This window comes from Asparagus officinalis, chromosome 6 (assembly GCF_001876935.1).
Source record: "Asparagus officinalis chromosome 6, Aspof.V1, whole genome shotgun sequence".
NCBI lineage: Eukaryota > Viridiplantae > Streptophyta > Magnoliopsida > Asparagales > Asparagaceae > Asparagus > Asparagus officinalis.
In genome coordinates this window covers 44,384,578-44,394,610 of record NC_033799.1, presented here as the reverse complement: position 1 = coordinate 44,394,610, position 10,033 = coordinate 44,384,578, and positions in this window count along the sequence as shown.

The following is a 10,033-nucleotide window of genomic DNA, read 5'->3' as shown; positions in this document are numbered from 1 at the left end:
CATATTAAAACGCATATATCTCTCAAACCGTAAGGAATTTGGCAAAACGGAGGAAGCGAACCAAAGCCTCCGGCTAGGTTCGGATAGATCCGTCTCGTCGAGATAGCCGATTTTCATATATAATTCGTCCAATTCCGATGTACGGTTTGAAAGTTATGACCTGTTCTTCGTAGCAAGTTATGTTCTGAAGTCCGTCTGCAAGACTGGACTTCGTCAGAACATTAGACTTAGCCTGAAGCTCGCCAAGCCCGCCTAAGGTTCGCCTCTGCATTACAGAGTCAAAGCGCACAGGTCGAACCAGCGTTATAACCTCAAAATGCAGAGTTAATCTCTAAAACGCACGAACTGTGCGTTTTCAGCCTAAAACAGGCTTAACTCTGCGTTTTTCAACATCAAAACGCGGAGTTAATTTCCAAAACAGCACGAACTGTGCGTTTTCAGCCTTTAAACATGCTCAACTCTGCGTTTTCAACATCAAAACGCAGAGTTAATTTCCAAAACAGCACGAACAGTGCGTTTTCGGCCTTTAAATAGGCCCAACTCTGCGTTTTCAGCCTAAAACGTAGAGTTAATCTCCAAAACAGCACGAACTGTGCGTTTTCAGCCTTTAAACATGCTCAACAGTGCGTTTTCAACATCAAAACGCAGAGTTAATCTCCAAAACAGCACGAACTGTGCGTTTTCGGCCTTTAAACAGGCCCAACTCTGCGTTTTCAGCCTAAAACGCAGAGTTAATCTCCAAAACAGCACGAACTGTGCTAATCGCTAAAATAGCACAACTGTGCGTTTTCAGCCGTTAATAGGCTCAACTCTGCGTTTTCAACATCAAAACGCAGAGTTAATCTCTAAAACAGCACGAACTGTGCGTTTTTAGCCTAAAACAGGCTTAACTCTGCGTTTTCAATATCAAAACGCAGAGTTAATCTCTAAAACAGCACGAATGTGCGTTTTCAGCCTTTAAACATGCTCAACTCTGCGTTTTCAACATCAAAACGCAGAGTTAATCTCCAAAACAACACGAACTGTGCGTTTTCGGCCTTTAAACTGGCCCAACTGTGCGTTTTTAGGTCTAACTCTGCGTTTCAGGTCCAGAAACGCACAGTTCGGGCCCAGAACGCTGTTTTTAGCGTTTTGACTCGTTCAAAGCACTAACAGAACGGTTTCAAAACCGTTTTCCCCACGATTTAGGGAGCTGTTTAAAAGGGGGGCGGTTACACCCCCACTCAGCCGATGGAGGAGCAAATTAAGGGGGGGCAGTTACCACCCGTAACCCCCTATAAATATCAGAAACTCAACTGAGTTCGGGGCTTTTTGGCTCTGGGCTCTGGGATCCTTCTTTTTGGGCAGCAAAGAGGAGATCCTTGGCTTGGCAGCAAGGGAGAGAGCGACGTTCATCCTCAGCAACGATCGACCACAGGAGTATTCCCTTGGCTTATAACCGACTTTCGGTTCAAATCAACTCTTTTTCAAGAGTTCAAACTCGTTCAGAGTTATCAACTCGATCAGAGTTCAAAACTTGCTCTGCAAGTTCTTCTAAAACTCGTTCAGAGTTATCAACTCAATCAGAGTTCAAAACTTGCTCTGCAAGTTCTTCTAAAACTCGTTCAGAGTTATCAACTCAATCAGAGTTCAAAACTTGCTCTGCAAGTTCTTCTAAAACTCGTTCAGAGTTATCAACTCGTTAAGAGTTATTTTCAAACTTGCCACGCAAGTTCTCCACAGCGTCAAATCGTGAGGAGAAGACATCGTTCCAGTGAATCAAGACGTTCGGATCGTCAACGGAGAGCAAACTCGACGCGAGCATTCGAGGGAGACACTCCATCGCCACCGTGAAGAACCCAGAATTAAACAAAGGGGAGAGTCAAATTCATTCTCCTCTCTTTTGTAATCGGAATCCAAATTGTAATTGATTTTGAGAGAAATACAAGTCAAATTTTTCTTTCATTGTCTTTCTACTGCAAATTTCCAACAAACAGATGCATCGTGAAGGACCGTCCTTCTGTCATCTTGAGGTTGAATAGAGTTTTGATGAGATGCACCTTGTTTGTTGCAAACGGTTGCTCGTACATCTTCGTGAACACTTCCATAAGCCTTACCGTCGTCTTCTCCTTCAATATGTTATAGGCTACTATCTTGGCGAGCGACAACCGGATTTGCCCTAAAGCCTTCCTATCCAGTATCTCTCAATCATCGTCTGACTCCTCTTTCTTCTATCCCTTATCCTTACCCATCAACAGGCGATACAAGTCCTTCTAGTACAGATAGTTCTCCATCTGTGACTTCCAGTAGGCGAAATCTGAACCGTCGAACTTCTCGATCTTAGATTTGATTTCCTCTTCATGGCTCTCTTTCTCATAAATTTGCTGAACGAAGCTCTGATACCAGTTGTTGGCGATTCGAAACAATCAAATCGAATTTGTACCCTTCTGAATCTTATGTTTGAGAGTTGAGCAAGAAAGAAATTCATCACAAATCAAAGATAAAAACTTGTAGGAAATAAGAATTAAAAAGAACACACGGATTTAACGAGGTTCGACAATATGCCTACGTTATCAGGAGCCACACCACACAATTCCTTTGATTAATTGAAGAAGGAATACAAGCACTCAAACTAGGGTTTAATCTCTCTGAGATTCTCTCTCAAAAGCTCTCTTTTTCTTATCTTCTGACTTTTTTCGACATTCTAATTAGCCCTAGAAACATATAGGTATATATACGAATCCTAACCCAAACAGAATTCAAAACAGTTTAGGAAACTGTCAGCTCGACTCGCGGTCGATCGCCAAACCAGTCACGGTCGACCGGATAAATGACAGAAACCCAAAAAATGCCTACAGGGTCTCATGGTTGACCAGGACATCTACCGCGGTTGACCAGAAAAAGTTCAGAGACTTTTCCTGTCTCGTGCATGTTCGCGGTCGCCGCACCAACCGCCACAGTCGACCGTAGCTTGTCTTGACTGTTTCCTTCATCTTCCTTAGTCCATCTTCATCTTTCCCCCCCCCACCCGCCACAGTCGACCGTAGCTTGTCTTGACTGTTTCCTTCATCTTCCTTAGTCCATCTTCATCTTTAACTTTGGGTCTTTACTTAGACTAACATTCCCCACATTTCTCCAAAGGAAGTTCTTTGAAAGTTCATCAATTTTTGCAAGAACCTTCTTAGGAAGAATATAGTTATTAGCCTAAAAAGTCTGAATGCCAATAATAAAACTTTTAATCAATTGAATCATGCTAGCATATGAAAGATTGTTATGTTTTGTCCACTTCTTATACTGTTTAGCAACTTTTGAGATGAGGGAAGAGCAATCAAATGTAAGTTAGTCTCTTGTTTATGAGGAGAACACCATGGTATTTAATTGGCGACACACCTTCAGGTAATCTCAATTCAGAGCAAATAGTATTTCTTGATGTATCATCCATTCCCACCCAAAATAATAGATGAATTATCAGGATTAGTAGCTAAACTAGACACATAGCTAAAATTTTTCATACATTGATAGAGCTTAGTGAATGAGTAGAGGTCACCTCTACTGAATAGGAGCAAATCATCAGCAAACGTTAAATGAGTAAGGTCAAGAGGAGCACATTTAGGGTGATGCTTAAAGTTCCTATCATTTTTCAATAGGCTAAAACTCCTTGAGAGGTATTCCATGCCAATATAAAAAAGGTAAGGAGAGAGGGGGTCACCTGTCATAGTCCTCTTTCACCCTTAAAGTATCTATGGAGAGAACCGTTGATAAAAATAGAATATTTTGATGTTAATATACAAATCATAATCCAGCTAACCATTTTAGTAGAGAACCTCGGAAACTAAGCATAGATTTAATAAAAACCCAGCTAATAGTGTCAAAGGCCTTCATAATATCAATGTCAAGAACACATCTAGATGATAAATTCCTCCTTCCATAATGTTTAAAGAGCTCATGAGCAAGAAGCACATTATTAGGTATTAACCTTCCTTTAACAAATGCACTCTGAGTCTCATTCATCAAAACCCCAATCACAAGCTACATTCTAGCCGTTAGAATTTTTGATATGATTTTGTAGATGCAATTACAACATGCAATTGGCCTAAAGTCCGATGCGTTTTTAGGATAATTGATTTTAGGAATCAAAGTGAGTGAAATGGAATTAACCATACCAAGGAGAATCTCAAAGTTGAAAATTTGCTCCACTACTTGTAATACTTCATCTCTTATGATTAGTCATGCTTGCTTGTAGAAAGATGCACTGAAACCAACAGGGTCAGGAGAACTATCATTAGCCATGGAGAACACAACAAGTTTAACTTTGAAATTACCATAGAGGGGGGTAAATAGGGTAATATGCTAATCTAATCCGATTTAATACCAATTAAAAACTTATTAACTAATTTATTCTTGCAATGAGATATTCAATGAGATATATGCAAGGATATACAAACTAATGTAAACAATATAGTGGGCGAAATAAACAATGAGACAATGGCGATATATGATAAATAATGAGCACAAGAAGATACGCCAATGCAAACGCAAACACAACGAAATGATTACGGAGTTCGGTCCTTTCGACCTACGTCTCTGCTCCCCACTCTCGAGGAGAACTCCATTATCACACCGGTTTTCAATGATAACCGAAAACGTTTACACCTCACACAATTCGGTTTTCTAGCTCACCAATAACTTTCACCATCACTCACAATGTAATCACACCCTACACCCTCTAAGTGTTGGTCCTAGCCCGCGTTACCTTCCTCAAGTGCTCGGATTTACAACATCTCCCTAGGATTTACTACCAACGTCATTCTTCTCGGAATCAACCCCGTCTCTCACCACACACTCATCTCGGTATACAAGTGTATTACAAAGTGATCTCACAAATAAGCACAAGAAAAATGGTTGTTCTCTATAATATATGAGAACTCAATGTAAGCTCACTCTTAATGAATACAATCTCACAACCCTAAATATACTATGTATGAAATACTTAAGCTCAAGTGGGTGTGTGTAATCAATGAGAAAATATAAGATGCAAACTCAAAAAGTAATCTAGCTTAAGAAATTATGATCAAACAAATATAAATAAAGCTAGAGATGAGTTTATCATTAACTTCTCTGAAAATCGAGAGAGAGAGAGAGAGAGAGAGAGAGAGAGAGAGAGAGAGAGAGAGAGATGAGATGAAAGCCCAAACATAAAATGATGATCTCTTCTTCCTCTTGTGAAAACTTCTTCACAAACAAACTTGAAAACACTTGTAAACTCTTAAACAAACCTTGTCCAAAACTTGATTTTTATTTTTCTTAGTTGACTCAGATGTTATGAGGCATGGGGTATTTATAGGATCACAAGACAAACCCTAAAAACCAAGAAAACCAAGCAAAAATACAAAAAACCTGAAAACTATGCATTCTGAAAAACTAGCTGTTACAATGTTATAAGTTAACTTACTACAGTACATAAGTCGACTTAGAACTAGCCGTTTCAGGCTGAAGAACTCATATAAGTCGACTTGCAAAAATGATAAGTCGACTTATAACATATAAGTGGACTTGCTTTGGTGATAAATCGACTTAGCAGATAAAAACTATATTTTTCAGAATAGTTCATAAGTTGACTTGTCTTAATCATAAGTCGACTTATAAACATGCATGCACTGTTCATGTATGAAATCTGATTTTTAAAGTATCTTAAAAAATAGCAAATAAATTCTAAAAAATGTAAAACTTTAGTAAATAATTATAAACATGAAAATGAACATGTTACAAAAAGAATTTTTTAAATTACATCTCCCAATTATGAAAACTCTTCATTTTGCAAAATAGTCCAAAAACATAAAAACTTAACAACACATGTTTTTGACAAACAAACTTGCATATTCATTTTGAATGGATTAAAGGACTTGGGAAAAGATATAAAATGGTGTAATTTAGTCTTTAATCCATAAACAAATATTTTTGCAAATAAACATGATTTTATTGATTTTAAACTTGTTGATTAATGAAATCATCTTAAGCATATATAAACATGAAAATATATTTATATATGTGTATTGAGTTTTTATGTTTATGTGGCTAAACCCATTGTTTACCAAAACCAAAAATGATGAATATGAAACATGTATGTATGTATATAAATTTGTTTCATATTCAAACTTGAAAACTATAAAACCAAAAACGTGTATGTGTGTATAAGATTGAGCTCTAAGTATTAACACACAAGTATAAACCCTAAACTATAAAAACTATACCCAAGCAAACTTGATCTTAAATTAAGCTCGCCTTGGTAAACATGGATGAAGCTTGAACTTGAATCTTTGACTTGAATTGTGAATTGCTTCATTCTGATATTCCTTCCATCCTCCAATAGATATGATCATGTAGGCGCAATCCAACCAACCTCCAACTGTGTTGTTTGTCTAGAATTCCTAATAGATAAATACAAACACTAGACAAACGATAAAGCTTGAACTTGAATCTTTGACTTGAATTGCGAATTGCTTCATTCCGATATTTCTTCCATCCTCCAATGAATATGATCGTGTAGGCGCAATCCAACCAACCTCCGGCATAGGAACTTTGTGTAGGATACCTAACAATCAAATATAAACACTAGACAAATATTGTTAGAAATTGTTTGTAAATCATCAAAACAAGATTAGACCGTAGGCTCATTAACATGAGACCTAACAAACTTCCTCTATGATCACAGGCTTATCAAGGCTCCAAGCTTGTTCATAATTCAAACAAGGATCATTCTTAGCGAGAGCTTCATTAAGAGGAGAGACATGAGAATAGTAGTATTCCGCCATTTGCAAAATTTATGAATTTTATTAAAAAATAAATAATGACTAATGTTTTTGAATGTTAGACAGCTTACTGGAGTCAAAGTGAGGCCGCGACACTAGTTGCTCTCTTGTGGTAAAGGAAATTAAGGAGAAGAAAGTATGATATAATTCATAAAATAAGAGTTCTTCTAGTTGTAGCTATTGTCTAGGTAAATGTCAATTTATATATTATTTTTTATTATTACTTACTACTAATGTAATTTATACAATATTGTTTGAAATATATTATTATATTATATTAATTATAATAATATATATTATTAATTAATTGTATTAAACATACTATTGATATATTTGGAAAGTAATGCTATAATGTACATATTAAATAATATTATATTATATTTTTGTGACGAATATATTATATTTAATATATTATTAATACACTATAGTAGACATTATATTAACCCCCTTGAAACTCAAAACACAAACACCAAACTTGAAATACTTTTTTGGTGTTTTGAAAGAAGTGGTTTTTTCGGTTTTTTATATTGTAGCCTAACAAAAACACCACCTAACAAAAACACCATGAAGATACTAAAAATAATATAGTATCCAAACGCCACCAAGATTTATGAGAAAGTATTATATGTTTTTTGAATAAAAAATCATATACTTATGCTTATATATGATTTTTCAAAAAAATTCTAATCCTTCCACTAGAAATCATGTAAGTGCTAGAGTAGTGTTATATGCCCTTAAACATCCAATACATTTTTTATTGATTATTAATTGATTTTATTATTGCACATGTTGTTTGGGTATCTTTTTATATAATTGTTATATTATCCTTAGAGATTATTTTGTTAGATCATGCAATGTGATGGTCACTTGCTTGGAGATATGATCTAATTCAGAGATTTCTTAAATTTGTGCTTAACCTATAACTAGTAAAGGATAGCTTAGTTATGACAGGTTATTATGCATGACAACGACATATTAGATGTGATGGTTGATCTCAGCTATCGGAAATGAAGATTCCCCGGGTGTATGTCATAAGCGCATATTTGATATGTGTAGCGCAAGACCTTATTTGGATTCTCTAGGACGAGTCACCTAAGAGAGAGAGAATCCGAATTGTTACATGGTCCCTTAGACTTGATGATATTATCATTTTCGATTTGATAATCTAATATACTTTGATATGATGGTTAAGCTTGTTTTACAAGTGTTATACAGCCTGAAATATTGGGTTATTAGATTTTATTTAAGGAAGTGATGGATATCTAGTAGGATCCGGTATACTCATTTTTATGAGTTAATTTATTATGCATATCCTATGAATATATTAAATTCCCGTCGACGGGTGGTTTTTTGAAAATTATTTTTCTAAATTTATTTTCCTATAAAATAAAATATTTTTGATGTTTCAAAAATGGTTTTTATTTATGATCATGGGATTGCAATTTTAGGAATGAGCAAGTAGGTGATTTGTCCTGCTCAATAAAGTTTCCTAAAATCAATTGATACTGGAGGGGACAGAATGTAAGATAATATTATTCACGAATATTTAATCCCATATTATGGAAGAGCTTTTATGAACAGTTGGTCGGATAGGGATTTGATTGTTAAATTAAAATTATTAATTTGATTAATAATTGGTTCTCGATATGGGACCCAATTGGTCTCACTAATGTCATTAGAAGAGGTATATATACAATACAATTCTAATTCTATCCTTAATTGTTATGGATAAAGTTTTTAAACAAATCTATTTCTATCCTAATTGTTATGGAGAGAATATTCTATCTTTAAATATTATGGATAAGAGTTTTAAACAATTAAGAATTGTTTTGAAATTGAAATCCATAAGGCAGATCCAATCCTATATATAGGGCTCATATGTAGCCTCAAAAAGGGTAAGAAAAAGAAATAGATTTTGAGAACCTATCTCTCTGTATTGTTCCTCTTCGGTGACGGGTGGATTTCAGTTGGAGGTTTTTTCTCTTGAGAAAGCTACTGTATTGATCTTGGGACGGATTATCAAAGAAATTCAGAAAGCGTTTCATGTATTTTTCTAGATTTTAATTAATTTCGATTAATCTACATGATATGCATTTTTCCGCTGTATTGTATATTATGTTTCCAACAGTAAGTACATGACTTCTTTTAACCAAACTGTTCCTTTTCTCTCTTTTTTAGAGAACTTTATCCCCCTCTGTTTTTCATCTTTCGTATGTTCTACCTCCACTTTGGTTTTCCTTTGATAAGACTCACTAGAACGTATTACGTGTATTTATATCGAACTAGTGTCGTGTATGTGCGTTGCACGTAGGCATACTTGTTGATCAATTTTTTTGAATTCTTTTGGTTCTATTAGGTTAGAAAGTGAATAGTTATTAAGATATTATAGTAATTAATAAAGAATTAATATTTATTCAATGAAATGAGACCTAATGCATAAAGATTAAATGAGTATATTTGTAGGAGGTTATGAATAAGTTATTTTTATTGGAAACAATAAGTTTCTGCATAGAAAATTAGCTTGCATATGTTTATATTATCAAATATAAACTACTTGTAAAGCATAAGCTCTAGTACATTTACATGAGAGAGAGGGGTGTCATTTTAAAATTATCTTTCTGGAAATTATTACACCTCCTCTAGTTTATTATTAGCTCTTAGAGTCCCCTAATTTATATTTAATACTTGCAATTTATATCTCTAAAATTGCATTTCAAGGGTATTAAGTGCTAGTATATTGAGGAGGATTTAGTGCAACTCAAGATATAGAAGAGGGCATTATGTACAATTTTTCCTATTTGTTATAATGATGCAATTTACAAATAGTTAATGGAGAAATGGGTAACCCTTCATGAATAAGTTCCTTAATGAAGCGTGGTTAAGAAGATGGTTGAATAATGAAAAGTTGACGACTTTTCATATTACTGTAAAATATTATATTATATATTTATTTATTTGAATTGGTAAATAAATAACTTTTTACTCATATTATATTTGATAATTGCACATATTTAATAATTCATATAAATATTATATATTAATGTGATATTAATATATATTATAATTATCATACATTAACCATTATACTTCAATAGTAGATTAATAGTAGAAAACTAATAATTAATAGTAGAAAATTAATAATACTCTTAAAATTGTAGTAGTAATCCCTTCTATAAGCATCCTCAGGACCAACTAACTATATCATTTTCTAAATTCATCTTCCTGCACTTTCTATTTGTCCTTTA